This window comes from Peromyscus maniculatus, chromosome 23 (genome assembly GCF_049852395.1).
Source record: "Peromyscus maniculatus bairdii isolate BWxNUB_F1_BW_parent chromosome 23, HU_Pman_BW_mat_3.1, whole genome shotgun sequence".
In the NCBI taxonomy this organism is placed as follows: Eukaryota; Metazoa; Chordata; class Mammalia; order Rodentia; family Cricetidae; genus Peromyscus; species Peromyscus maniculatus.
Genome location: NC_134874.1, coordinates 24,400,976 through 24,416,002, shown reverse-complemented (window position 1 = coordinate 24,416,002; position 15,027 = coordinate 24,400,976).

The following is a 15,027-nucleotide window of genomic DNA, read 5'->3' as shown; positions in this document are numbered from 1 at the left end:
AGAAGGACCCTGTCACAGGGGTCACATATCAGATAACCTGCATATCAGATATTTACATTATGATTCATAACAGTAGCAAAATTGACAGTTATGAAATAGCAACGAAAATAATTTTATGGTTGAGAGTCACCGCATGAAATGTATTAAAGGGTCTCAGCGTTAGAAAGGTTGAGAATCACTGGTTTAGAAGCTTGGTCTCTGATGGGGCAGAGTTTGAGAGAGGGTAGAACAGAAAAGACTTGGGGACAGTCTGGAGGAAGGCTCAGCTATAGAGCTCCTGCCTAGAATCCCCCAGTGAGGGGCTGGGGTGTGGCTCAGTGGTAGAACCCCTGCCTAGAATCCCTCAGTGAGGGGCTGGGGTGTGGCTCAGTGGTAGAGCCCCTGCCTAGAATCCCCCAGTGAGGGGCTGAGGGTGTGGCTCAGTGGTAGAGCATCTGCCTAGAATCCCCCAGTGAGGGGCTGGGGTGTGGCTCAGTGGTAGAGCCCCTGCCTAGAATCCCCCAGTGAGGGGCTGAGGGTGTGGCTCAGTGGTAGAGCCCCTGCCTAGAATCCCCCAGTGAGGGGCTGGGGTGTGGCTCAGTGGTAGAGTACCTACCTAGAATGCCCCAGTGAGGGGCTGGGGTGTGGCTCAGTGGTAGAACACCTGCCTAGAATCCCCCAGTGAGGGGCTGGGGTGTGGCTCAGTGGTAGAGCCCCTGCCTAGAATCGCCCAGTGAGGGGCTGGGGTGTGGCTCAGTGGTAGAGCTCCTGACTAGAACCCCCCAGTGAGGGACTGGGGTATGGCTCAGTGGTAGAGCTCCTGCCTAGAATCCCCCAGTGAGGGGCTGGGGTGTGGCTCAGTGGTAGAACACCTGCCTAGAATCCCCCAGTGAGGGGCTGGGGTGTGGCTCAGTGGTAGAGCACCTGCCTTGAATCCCTCAATGAGGGGCAAGGGTGTGACTCAGTGGGACCTCCCATCATTTGCCATTTTATTTGGTCATGTTATGGCATGTTCATAGGATTTAAGAGTCATGAAAGTCGCACGTGCACCCCACTGTGTGACTTTTCCCAGGGAGAAGCAAACAAGCAAGCACCTTTTCACCCCAGATAGGGTATTGAAGACAGAGAAAAGAAACCATTCCACCCAGGTCTCCTCAAACCAGTGAGTGTATTGGAGCTGCTCGTGGAACATTTGTGAAAGGTGACTTATAAGAGCTTGGGTGACTGAAAGGTGTGTGTCTCTTAAAAAAAAACCTGCAACGCTGAAGCCGCCCCGCCCCTCCCCGCCCCTGCCCCGCCCCACCCCCACCCCCGCTCCCACCCCCGTATGGGGGGGTGTGTAGCGCCACTGGTGAAAGCATCTCCTCTCTCCAGCAATTGTTATTGCTTACCCAGCCTTGGGAAGAGACCTCATAGATCTTGTAAAATTCAGGGAATTCCTGAGTTCTGTGAGTTTCGTTTACTTCCTGAGCCTGTTTTGGGCTGGAGAGATTGATCAGTTAAGGGCACTGGCTGCTCTTCCAGTGGACCCAGGTTCAGTTCCCATCACCCATATGATGGCTCACAGTCATCTGTAAATCTAGTCCTGGGGGATCTGACATCTTCTTCTGGCCTCTGTGTATATCAAGTGGTACCTATACATACATGTAGGCAAAACACTCATACACATAAGAAATTTTAAAATAAAAATAAGATTTTAAAAAGAAGAGTGTTTGAATATAGAGGAAGTAGCTATAAAAGAACCGTTTTCCTATCCCTATCTGTATCTGACGCTCTAGTCCTTATCAGGGACCATGTAGACAACAACTTCATCTCTGTGCCCCTAAGAACTAGTCCTCACCAAAAGACCCCCCCCCCCCGAAAAGAGCCATTGACTAAAGCATCCACCCCAGCAGTGGCCATCTGGTGATCACAGCCTGCTTGGAAGACTCAGATACCCCAAGAGAGTCACTCTTGACTCTCAAGAAACCAAAAGACATACTTGCTTTACAAAGCTCACGTGAAATTCTGCCTTTACCCGTCTGTGTTGCTCTGGGATGTCACGATAGGATGTTTCCATGGGAATAGGGGATGTCCAATGCAAGTGGACTCTCCCCTTCCCTCATCATCTCCGGCTGGAATCCCTGCTTGCAGAGACTGGGGTTTACTACTTAGCAGCAGCAGGGGCCATGAGGAAACCACTTCCCACTGCACTCCTGTGGCTATCTCCTGTCCTCCTCGTCCTTCTCCATCCCCCACACCCCCCTCCACCAGCCCCCAAACTCTGAGGATGGCATGAACTAGGAGATCTGCCTTGTGACAAGCTCTCCAGCTAAGACTCTCTTGAGTTTGAAAGGCTGGCTCTCCTGCCTTCTGAACATGCCACCTTCTCTCTCCCCGGCCCTTTATTTCCCACGGGACTCAATTTGAGAAGGGTGGCATTTCCGTGGCAGGTAAGATTTAAATGCTGTGACAACCGGCGTTTTTCTTCATTTCAGTCCTGTCTGTGTTCTGATTGCAATTTTATAACATGTCAGAGGTCTCCCGGAAGGCACCAAAAGTTTATTATTTACCATTTATACTTAAAGTTATAAAATTACAGTAGGGAGTAGATGTTTTTAAAAAATATTACCTGGAACACTGATGCCACTAGCTGGTTAGGAAAGCTGACCTAAAATATATAGCAGTCTCCCTGCCTCAGTATCTCAAGTCCTGGATGACAGATGTGTGCCGCCAAGCCCATCTGAATTTACCTTTTGCTCTCTCTCTCCCCCTCAATCCCCCCACCCCTGTGTGTGCTGGCACACACACATCACATGTCATGGCACCTATGTGCAGATCAGCAGACAGCATCAAGTATCAGTTCTCACCTTCCCCCTTGTGACAAGGTCTCCTGTTCGCCACTCATGAGTGTCCGGGAGCTCTCCTGTCTCGCCCTCCTAGCTCACCACAGGAACACTGGAATTACAGATGTGTGCAACTGTATGTGGCTTTACATGGATGTCGGAGATATCCGAACTCAGACCCTCACAGTGGCACAGCAAGCATTTTTAACCACTGGTCGATTTCCCCCCAGTCCTTCGAATTTTACTTTTAATAAACAGATCGTAACTAGATTTATAAGGTAAAAAGTGCTGTTTCAGTACATTGCATATGTCATATTTGATCATTATATAATCAGTATACACTGATTGATTGTATACATCAATACTCACTGTGGAATGAACAAATCAGGCTAATTAGCATGTGTACTTGGGATGTTTATCATTTCTTCGTGAAGAACGCATTTCAATCTTTTAGCTTTTTTTTTTTTTGGTTTTTCGAGACAGGGTTTTTCTGTTTAGCTTTGCGCCTTTCCTGGAACTCGCTTTGGAGACCAGGCTGGCCTCGAACTCACAGAGATCCGCCTGCCTCTGCCTCCCGAGTGCTGGGATTAAAGGCGTGCGCCACCACCGCCCGGCTCTTTTAGCTATTTTTGAGGACCTGGGAAGATAGCTCAATCATTAAATAATTACCTCGTAAGCATAAGGAATTGAGTTTGGACCCCCCCCCCCAGAACCCAATGTAAAAATCCAGACAACAATTAGATGGCAAATGGGAGGCAAGGACAGGTGGATCTCTAGAAGCATGCTGCCCAGTTAGCCTTGCCTGTGTAGTAAAGTTCCCAGCATACAAGGGCCCTAGTCTCAAACAAAAGGTGGAGAGCTCCAAGAGACCCACAATTGTCCTCTGACCTCTACATGCACATTAATTGTACACATGCATCCCACACACAAATTAAACAAACAAAAATAAGCATGCAAATCCTATGGCTGTTTTGATACATGTCAATATGTTACTAATAGCCATAGTCACCGCACTATGGAGTTAAACTGGATCTCCTGTCTACCTGAAATTTTGTGCCTGGAATGGTTAGTTTTAATGGTCAACTCGACATAATCTAGAAGGAGAGTATCAGTGAGGGACTGTCTGCATGGGGTTGGCCTGAGGTCACGTCTGTGCGGGACTGCCTTGATTACACGAAGAGCTTGCAACAAAGTGGACAGCACAGTTTCATGGGAAAAGGAGGGAGCACACTGAGTGTCAGCATGCATGCATCTCTTGCTCTTCTCTGAGTGCAGATGCAATGCAATCAGCTCCTCTAGCAGCTAGAGTCTAGCTCCTGCCAATGTGATTTCCCTGCTATGATGGACTCTAACCTGTAGCTCAGGAATCATGAGCTAAAAATAGACCCTTTCTTCCCTAAATTGCTTTTGTCCAGAGTATTTTATCACAGCCACAGGAAACTAAGACTGTCCCCATTAGTTTACATCTCCCTGTCTCCATCCAGCACGCCTTTTAACTTGAATGAATGTCTAATCCACATACAATGGTGCTTATTTGCATATAATGATGCCTAATAGGAATACGATAATACATAATCTGCATACAGTGATGGAGATAGACCAGAATGCAACAAATAAGAGAATAGCAAAAACCACAGAACCACAACAGCTGTGGTCTGTCACAGGGGTCTGAGCATTGTTCCAATTCATGCATTGTTCAAAGTTCCTTTTTTAAAGATTTATTTTATTTGTGTGTGCTCATGTGCATGTGTGTGTGTTTGTGTGTGTGTGTGTATGTATGCAAGTGCACACATGTGTGCACAGGTTTACAGGTGCCCACAAAGGCCAGAAATGGTATCAAATCTCCTGGAGCTGGAGTTATAGACAGTTGTGAGCCATCTCATCTGAGTGCTGGGAACCAAACTCTGGTCCTCTGCCAGAGTAGGAAACGCTCCTAACTACTGAGCCTCTAGAGTTCCATTTTTCTTCCATTCTCCTCTCTACACTCCCTCCTCCAAGGGGAAAAAAATTATGAGAAGACATGAGCGCATTGTCTCCCAAATAAAGGTAAAGTGACAGCGCTTTCATTGAAAGGCTCTGCATGATTGGAATTAAATGTCAAATACGATTTTCTGTTGGCAATTCAAAGTGTCTGTGTCAAAACCCAGAGTGACGGTGTGGCTGCAGATTAGTATCTGTGTGAATGGCGGCATCGCACTGTGGGGAAGGTTTACGATTCAGTAGATTAACACAGCTCTCTTCATGCCATCACTTAAGAGATAATTTGTTCAAGCAAGACACGACTAAATTGTGGCTGCCCATGAGCAGGAGTTCCCTGTCCCCTGAAGTCATTCATCCCTTATGAGGGTGTTTTGATGATGCACTCTGCCCCGCTGTCTGCGGAGTGGGGAGGGGGGGCTGTCTGCCATCATAACTGGGTGACAGGCAGGAGGGCTGAGCCGGACACAGCTCTTGGCAGCCCAGCTGTCCATAGCTACCAGCTCTGTCTACTTGCCAGGTCTCCGGGAAAATGGAGTTCTTATTGATCTCCCTGATATGAAATGGCCTTCCAGGCTGGAGATTTGATCCCTTTCATTTCAACTTTCCACATGGGAGGAAAGGAGGAGGGGAGCCGCCTGGCAGGTCACTGAATCATGTACGCCACCACCAGGTTTCTTCTAGATCTCGAGAAAATGATGGCCACCAGGCCCCAGGGAGGCTGAGAAACTGGCCCGATCATAGAACATAATCGGTGGAAAGAGAATAGGTCACATCGTATAATAGTCACAACATGGCGAAGGCCGTGTATGGTGATTTTAAAAAGCTCCAATATCCGGTGTGATACGAAAAGTGACTTTGATGTACTGATGGGACAGTGTTAAGACTGTTAAGTAACTTGGGCTGAGGATGTAAACCTGAGATCAGAAGGAGGAGCTGGGTGTGGCTCACTGGTAGAGTCCTCCCTTCCCCCCCCCCCACCTAGTGTGTGCTGACCAAAAGGGGAGGGTCGGGCGGGGATACTGAGCAAGTTGCATAAACCACAGGGAGTTCCCAGCAGAGATATGAAGAATTAAGTCTCCCAATTCCTGATTCAGTGCCCTCTACCTCACTCAGATTGTGGGACTTTATCTGGCAGACACTCTCTTTGTTCTTTCTCCCCCCACCCAACAGAAACTTGAGATAATTTGTTCAAGCACACACACACACACACACACACACACACACACACACACACACACACACACACACACACACGGACAGAAGTAAAACGGCAAAAGCTGTCTCTTTCCGGTATGGCATTTTTGCACTTCAACCAAGGATGTGAGACGTTCACGAGACAATGTTCCGGCTGCGATTTAGAATGTTGACTCTGTTCCGGGTGAACTCTGACATCCAAATGCATTCATGAGGTGCCATTTTCAACTCTCCTGCCAATCTCCATCCTCGTCTGTATCAGAATCTTAATGCCCGCTTCCCTGTTTGAGTTATGGTAATTTATTGTAATGGCGTATTTTGACCTTTTCAGTATTTTGTGTTTTTATTGGATAGCTGTTTTACCTCTTCCCTGGGGGGTTAAGCCAGGTTGAAAACAAGAGAGAGTGCTAAGAACAACCAATCAAAATACAGAATATTAAAAAGGTCAACACTCAAGAGCAAACTGCTAATTTGGAAAACACAAATATAAGAGGGATGAGAATTCTGAAGAGCCTGGTGGTGGCAGCAAGAGCGGAATGGACAGGAAAGGGCTGGGGGCCTCCTCTCAACCCATCACACAAAGGCCAGGCAGAGTGGCATTCACACCTGTCATCCCAGCTCTCAGGATGCAGAGGCAGGAGGATCAAAAGTTCAAGGTTATACAAGACTGCATAAGAATTTGGAAGCCAGCCTAGACTACATAAGACCCTGTCTCAAAAAAAAGGAAAACAAAAATCAATTCCCTGCACAGCAGTTACATCAGCCACTAAGTGGAAACTCGCCTGTCATGAGAATTCCAAGAAAGGGAGCCAGTGTGAATACCAGAATATGAGGCTTAAGCTGTACCATTTCTGTTTCCACCTGGTGGCTACCTATGGCAGAGAATGACAGTGAACTCACCAAGCCCCAGGCCAGAGATGCTAGGCACTTTTAATATAATGTGACAATATCAGAAGATGCAACAAGGAGCGTCTATGCGCAGGGAGATGAGCATCTTAAGGGTCCAGAACTGACACCTATCTCCTTTTAAAGCTCTACAGGAAGGGCAATCCCTGTTCATTCTTTTCAAATGAAATCTAAGAGTCATCTTAAAATAAGCATATCTCAGGCCACGTATGGTGCTACACGCCTGTAATCCTTGCACTCGGGAAGTTGCGATAGGATGGGAATTTTAAGTCTAGCCTGGGAAACATAGGGAGACCCTGCCTTAAGAAAAAAGGAAAAGAAACAGCATATCTTGGCAATAAAGATTGGAAAAGCACAAAAAGTGGAAGCAATTTATGTGGCCTTTTCTGTTGTCCTGCTGAAGGTTGGGGCAATCAACATACTGAATGACCTATGGGGAATCAATGTTTACCCGTGAAAATTTACCTGGATTGTTTGCTAGCCATGTTCTCAATCTGAGGGAATCCACTCAGGCATCCTACCACTGAACCATGGTCCCAGCTCTTTTCTCAAAAGCCATGTCCGTGAACTCTAGTTGTCCCATGGGGAAAAAAAAAAAAACAGGAATTTTTCAATATAAAATGCTCCATAACCGACATACAAATGATGTTAAGGCACATTCACGTGTTGGTACCTTCAAGTCAGAGTCTAGTCAGTAGCACTCCAAGGAAGTATATCAGAGTCAAGAATTTGATTTTAGAAAAATTATGCAGATTCTAAATTACAGTTCTTTAAAAAGAGTTAATATGTAATATACTCATTATACTATTAAGTAGAAAGGGCTTCTAAAAAGATCATGTATTACATGACCTCTGATTTAAAAAAAATACTCCACACTGAGAAATGTGTGTGGGGTGTGTGTGTGTGTGTGTGTGTGTGTGTGTGTGTGTGTGTGTGTGTACTTACTTTCAATGCATGTGCTTCACACCCCAGCCCCTCACTGGGGGATTCTAGACAGGGGCTCTACCATTGAGCCACACCCCAGCCCCTCACTGGGGGATGCTAGGCAGGGGCTCTACCACTGAGTCACACCCCAGCCCCTCACTGGGGGATTCTAGACAGGGGCTCTACCATTGAGCCACACCCCAGCCCCTCACTGGGGGATGCTAGGCAGGGGCTCTACCACTAAGCCACACCCCAGCCCCTCACTGGGGGATTCCAGGCAGGCACATGCCCATCCCCAAGAACTGTACTTTGGACTTGATGTACATTCACTTAATTCTCATCACCCAGAGAAAGTCATCCATATCATCATCAAACTATGGAAGTTTGTATTTGAAATAAGTGGAGCATCACAAGATGCAGAGATCTTAGGTGACTTGCCTGGGGGCAAACATCTAATTAGTGCTGGGTACAATATACCCATAGTCAAATGTCTCTGGCTCTGCTCTGGCCTCATGTTTATAGCTACTGTACCACAATGTGCATGACAGGCATTGAGAAGGCTGTTCATTAAGTAATGTCATGATGGATGTGGTCATGCATGTCTATAATCTAGACATGGAAGGCTGAGGCAAGAGCACTGTGAAGACTATGTATTCAAGGCCTGTATATTCAAGACCTATGGGCTATGAACCAAGATCACTTCTTAAAAATCTGTGTGTGTGTGTGTGTGTGTGTGTGTGTGTGTGTGTGTGTGTGTACTACTTATTGTTTCTTTGTGTTTTCTCAGTCCATTACTAGTAAGCCACCCCCGAGTCCCTCACTGAAGAATTCTGGGCAGGGGCTCTACCACTGAGCCACACCCCAGCCCCTCACTGAAGAATTCTGGGCAGGGGCTCTACCACTGAGCCACCCCCGAGTCCCTCACTGAAGAATTCTGGGCAGGTGCTCTACCAATGAGCCATGCCCCTAGGTTGTCACTGGGAGATTCTAGGTAGGCTCTCTACCACCGGAGCCAAGGTCTCACCCCCATCACTGGGGGATTCTAAGCAAGAACCCTACTCATAGACCACACCCCCAGTCCCTCACTGGGGGATTCTATGTAGGTCTGTACCACTAATTATTTTTATAATCTTTACGTTAAGAATGATCCACTAGCCAGGCGGCAGTGGCATATGCCTTTAATGCCAGCACTCAGAAGACAGAGCCAGGTGGATCTCTGTGAGTTTGAGGCCAGCCTGGTCTACAGAGTGAGATCGAGGACAGGTACCAAAACCCTGTCTCAAAAAAAAAAAAAAAAAAAAAGATTCACTAAAGAAAATAAAAATCATTTTCATAAGAAGTTAAGGCCAGCCCTGGGGAGATAGCTCAAGTGGCAAAGTCCTAACTTCACTCCTCAGATCTCATGTTTTCGTTTTCCTTTAAAAAATAAAAAGTTGGGTATGTGCTTGTAACCCCAGTGGCTGGGGAGATAGAGACAGGAGGATCCCTGGGATTAATTGGCTAGCTAGCCTAGTCTACTTGACAAGCTCCATAAGAGACCCTGTTTCAAAGAGAGCATGAACAGTACTTAAGAAACGCTGCCTGAGGATGTCCACTGCCCACCACACATGCGCTCATCAACACGTGAACATACCGCGCAAGAAGTTACTGTTCTAAGATGGGAAGTATCCTGTGACTAAGGAACAGCTTCACAGAGAGAGAGGCAATAGCACACCTTGTTCATTTGCAGCTGGAAGGAGAATCAGGATCCTTCAGATGAAGGCTTTGGCCTGACCCCTAAGACCCACCACCTTAGACATGCATGTCGTGGCATGCATGTGTAACTCTAACACTGGAATGATGAAAACAAGAGGATCCCATGTTTGGTCTGTCCAGTCTAGATAGCTGGTCATCTTTAGGCTCAATGAAATACCCTCTCTCAAAAAAGTTAAGATGGGCATTAATAGAAGAAGATACCTAACATGGAATAGTAGCCTCTATATGCAAGTGCGCACACATGGACCAGCAGTCATGCATGCTAACGTTGCCACACCTTCCTCTAAATGTTTTCCAATATACAGCTTTGCCGTAAGTTACAAGGCTTCGGCCGTCCTGAAAAGCGGGGCATTATCAGATGCATCTGATGTCATCTGAAATATTCCCCATGTCATACTTTGAATGTTTGTGCCCTGATGTGTGGCTCTGTTTTGAAAGGCTTTGGAGCCTTTAGGGAGTGGGATCAAGCTGGAGGATATAGATCCCTGGGGAGATAATGTTTCAGGGCTTCTAGTCACCCACTTCTAGCCACCCAGGGTATTTAATGCCAAGGGCTCTGGTTGCCGTTTCTGGTTGCCAAGGGCTCCTGTCCACAGATACATAAAACCACGCATAGGCACAGAAAGAAAAATAAAATATTTTAAAAATAAGAATGAAATGTATGTCTAGACAGCTGTAGTCCCAGGCATAGGCCCAGAAACATGACTAGTCCTTTGTATACACTCCAACCAAGAGTACTAGATGGGGTGTTGACTCAGGGAAGACGTCTTCTAAATAAGGAATGAGATTTGGTTAGTCACCATAGCACACATTGCATCTCAAGCTCTGGGTTCCCCTATGAGCAAAGCTGTGCTCTTTCAATACATCTCTGACTTTCTGTGCTCTCCCGGGCTATCATCAGATCATTCCCATTTATTTCAAAAGACGTTTTTATCCACCTTGAAGTTTTACCTGCGAGGACCTGGGGCCGCTGTGTTACAACATCCACCAAATTACGCATAGGGATGGCGAACCTCTTGTCCTCGCACGGAAGTGGCTTAAAATACCACATTCCCCTTTGTAGACATTGGTTAAACTATCATCAAAACCAAGATGAAAATCAAGAATCTTCCCTCTCTAGTGGTTCGCGGCGGTTTTCCTCTTTTGTTCCGGGCTAAATCGCATGTGATTATGATTTCTTTGGCTTGACTCTTCTATGTAGCAGTTCATCAAATCAGCTTTTGTTCTAGGAATTTATTTTGTCAGCTAATTGGTCCTCCCAGGCTCAGAAGCACTAAGCTGCCCACCAAAGGGCCTTTTTCTTTATATTAATATAGCACCTTTCTCTAGAGAGGGCTTAGCATGTGCAAATAGCAGCGAATTATTCATTGAAGGTATTTTTGCAGAATTCAAAAGCCGAAGATTGTTTTAAAAAAATTAGAATCTACAACAGTTTCTTAAATAATTATTGTCCAGGAAAAACTTATACCTAGATGATATTCTAATTCTGATTTGACCAATCAAGAGGTCGTGTTGTGGAGGGTTCATAAAAGGTGTGTTGAGGAAGATCAATAGAATTGATTAGGAACCAGGGCTTGGGAGGCAGTTCAGTCAGTAGCTTGCTATGTGAGCATGAGAACCTCAGTTCCATTTCCAAAATGATCCAGGTATGGGAGGGTATGCTTGTAATTATAGAGCTGGGGACTGGGGACCTGCTGTGGTCAGTAAGCCTCAGGTAAAAGTGAGATACCTTGTCTCAAAAATCAAGATGGGGAGGTAACTGAGGAAAGACACTAAGGATGACCTCTGTCCTCCATATGTCTCCATATGTGTATGTGCACATGCGTACATACAGAGAGAGGCAGAGACAGAGAGACAGAGAAGTGACTGATGGTATCATCTATATGGGCAAGTTGTTCTGCAGTTAGAACCAATCAAAAAACAAACAGGCATTTATTCTACATAGAGAACAAGTCCCTAACTTTCTATTGGCCTCTTCAACATTGAATCAATCCTCCCAAGACTATCTATCTATCTATCTATCTCTATCTATCTATCTATCTATCTATCTATCTATCTATCTATCTACCTACCTACCTACCTACCTATCATATATGCATCTACATACCTATATCTTTATGACTATTTCTTATATTTTGGATTGTGAGCCTAGCCTTTAATAACTAAGCCATCTCTCCAGCCTTCTGTATTTCTCTCTCTCTCTCTCTCTCTCTCTCTCTCTCTCTCTCTCTCTTTCTCTTATTTTAGTTAACTCTGTTGGCTCACAGTGAACTTGCCCAGAACAAATCCTGGTGCTATGATTATACACTATTGTGTGTTGTTCTTACTATTTGTATCTATCCAGTAAACTAAATTTTATACCCAGCACATCCAACCTGCATCCCATAGGCCACATGATCCTGGAATAGCTATGAATGTGGTCCAACACATTTGTGGGGCACAATATCCTATTGCAATGTCAAATGGTTAGACCTCTGAGTAACTCAATAAAAGAGATCTTCCTTGTGTTCACAAGCCTCGATTCTCAGAGCCCCAAATCAGAGCCTAAACACGATAGGAAATCAATCCTTTGTTATTTTATCTGTTAACTGTGTGTCCTATTCCACTTTGACTAACAACTTGACACAGCCTAGAGTCATCTGACAGGAGAATTATCTAGATCCTATTGCCCTGTGGGTACCTTTGTGACTTGATTATTAATTGACATAAGAAGACCCACCCCATTGTGAGTGACACTGTCTCTTCTGGGTGGGGGGTCCTGTGCTGTATGAGAAAGCTAGGTAAGCATGAGCTTACAAGCAAGCCTGCAAGAAGCATTCCTTCATGATTCCTGCTTCAAGTTCCTTGCTTGAGTTCCTACCCTGACTTCCTTCTGGTTAAAGTGCTTTATCAAAACAACAAGAGGGAAACTAGAGGACTGTGCTCTTAACACATTATTAAAGGCATGCTGTCTGAAGGTCTTTGGCCTGGAACATCTACCTGTTGCAGTGGTTTCTCATCTACACTGTATGATGTCTACCTGAACCTTGACCTGCTTTGTTTCTTTCGACTTCCTTTTATCTCCTACAGTGTCTTTCTTTCCCTTCCTTCCAAGCAGCACTAATAATCTTCTTGTTTGGAATCCCTCCTGAAAACATCCCTGGTAGACATATCAACTGTGCCAAATCAATATGACAGACAAGAAGACCCACACCACCAGAAACAAGGGTTGGAGAGAAGACACCATTAATTTTCTTGCTTGTCCCAGAGTTGAACAGCTCAGCTCTGTCCCCTTCTTATCAAATGATTGGGGGTCGGGATCACTGGTTATTTAGGGAAATGAAGGGTTATTGAGGAAGTGTTTGGGTTTTAGGGTTGTTTTGTTTTGTTTTGTTTTGTTTTGTTTTGTTTTGTTTTGTTTTGTTTTGTTTTGTTTTGTTTTGTTTTGAAACAGTATCTCACAAAGTTGCCCAAGCAAGCCTTGAACATTTCAGCCTCCTGCCTCAGCCTCCAGACTAGCTGGGATGACAAGCCAATGCCACCAGGCTTAGGTGATCACTAAATGTTCATAAGTATTAAGTTTCACTCATGACCTATAATGAAAGGTGAGACAGAATGATATGATGGTTAACTTCAACTGTCACTTTGACTGTATTCATTATTTTCTGTTGCTGTGATAAAACCCCATAACCAAGGCAATTTATAAAGGTGATTTGGGCTTACAGTTCCTGAGGGATAAGAGTCTGTTATGGTGAGGAGGGCATAGCAGCAAGCATGGTAGCTAAGAGCTCACACCTCAACCATAAAAGCATGAAGCAGAACGGGCACAAAATGGAAGTGGTATGAGATTTTAACTCTCAAAACCCATCCCTAGTGATGTACTTCCTCCAGCAAGACCATACCTCCTAAACTTTCCCAAACAATAGCACAGAGAGGGGACCAAGTATTCAAATGTCTGAGTCTCTGGGGCACATTCTTATTCAAACCACTACATTGACACAAGCTAGAGCCACTTGGGAAAGGAGTCTGGATGAAGGAATTGTTTAGATCAGACTGTCCTGTGGGCATGTCTGTGCAGGGATTGTCTTGACTGTTAATTGATGTGGGAAGACCCAGCCCACTGTGGGCAGCACCATTCCCTAGTTAGGTGGCCCTAAAATTGGATGACAGTAGAGAAAGCAAGTTCAGTGCCAAATATGCATTCATTCATTTCTCTGCTCTTTACTGTGATGTGATATAACCAATTGTCTCAAGTTCCTGCCTCTGTGGCTTCCTAACCATGGTGGAAGTAAAATAGAACTGTGAACTGAAATAAACTCTAAGTTGCTTTTTCAAGGTTTTGTTGCTTGGTTGGTTTTGTTTTATTTGTTTGTCTGTTTGTTTGTTTGTTTGTTTGTTTTACCACAGCAACAGAAATTAAACTAGAGTAGCTGAGTTCTACTTGTTTTCTCAATAAAGATTATCTAGAGAATTTTTTAGAGAAACAGTGTTCAGTACCAAACAATCAGATGATGTAAGAATTATATTAAAGATATTGTAAGTGTATTATTGAGCTTATTACAAAAAGAAGAAGGAACAAAAGAAAGAAAATCCTCAAGGGCAAATTTTTTTTAATTGGTTTTTCACATCAGGCTTCTAAGAAAACACTGAAGTTAGGTTGCCTTGGGAAAACGCTGATTCAAAGAATATAGAAGTTTGGAGATTAATATTCAAACCTAAGGGAATAGACTTGACCTGGAATACATACAAATCAAGAGTCAACCTAAAAATTCTGTGCATAACAGTCTATCATGAGGATCATATTGTAAGTAAAATAGAAGGCCAAGAAGTAAAAGGAAATCAAGATTCCTCCTGAGTTATGTTCATTACAGTTCTCTAGAGCACGTGGGATATTTACCAAAGTAGGTATGCACCTGAACACAAAAAATTCTCAAGATAATTTTCAAGATTCAGACATCATGCAAATTCTCCTATCTTAGGACAATTAAGAAGCATTCAATTTTAAATTTTACTTTAGGGCTGATGATGTAGTTCAGTGGTAGAACACCTGCCTACTGAGGGCCTGAAAGCATGTCTCAGTGGTAGAACATCTGTCTAGAATCCAGCAATGAGGGACAGGGGGTTGCCTGAAGAGTAGAATGCTTGTTTATGATCTCCCAGTGAGGGGCTGAGAACATAGCTCAGTGGTAGAGCACCTGCCTAGAATCCCCCAGTGAGGGGCTGAGGGTGTGGCCCAGTGGTAGAGCCCCTGCCTAGAATCCCCCAGTGAGGGGCTGGGGTGTGGCTCAGTGGTAGAACACCTGCCTAGAATCCCTCAGTGAGGGGCTGGAGTGTGGCTCAGTATAGAGCACCTGCCTAGAATCCCCCAGTGAGGGGCTGGGGTGTGGCTCAGTGGTAGAATGCCTTTTAGTGAAGAATCCTTTAGTGAAAGAGCTAAGAATGTAGCTCAGTATGGAGCACCTGCCGAGCATGCATTAGGTTTTAG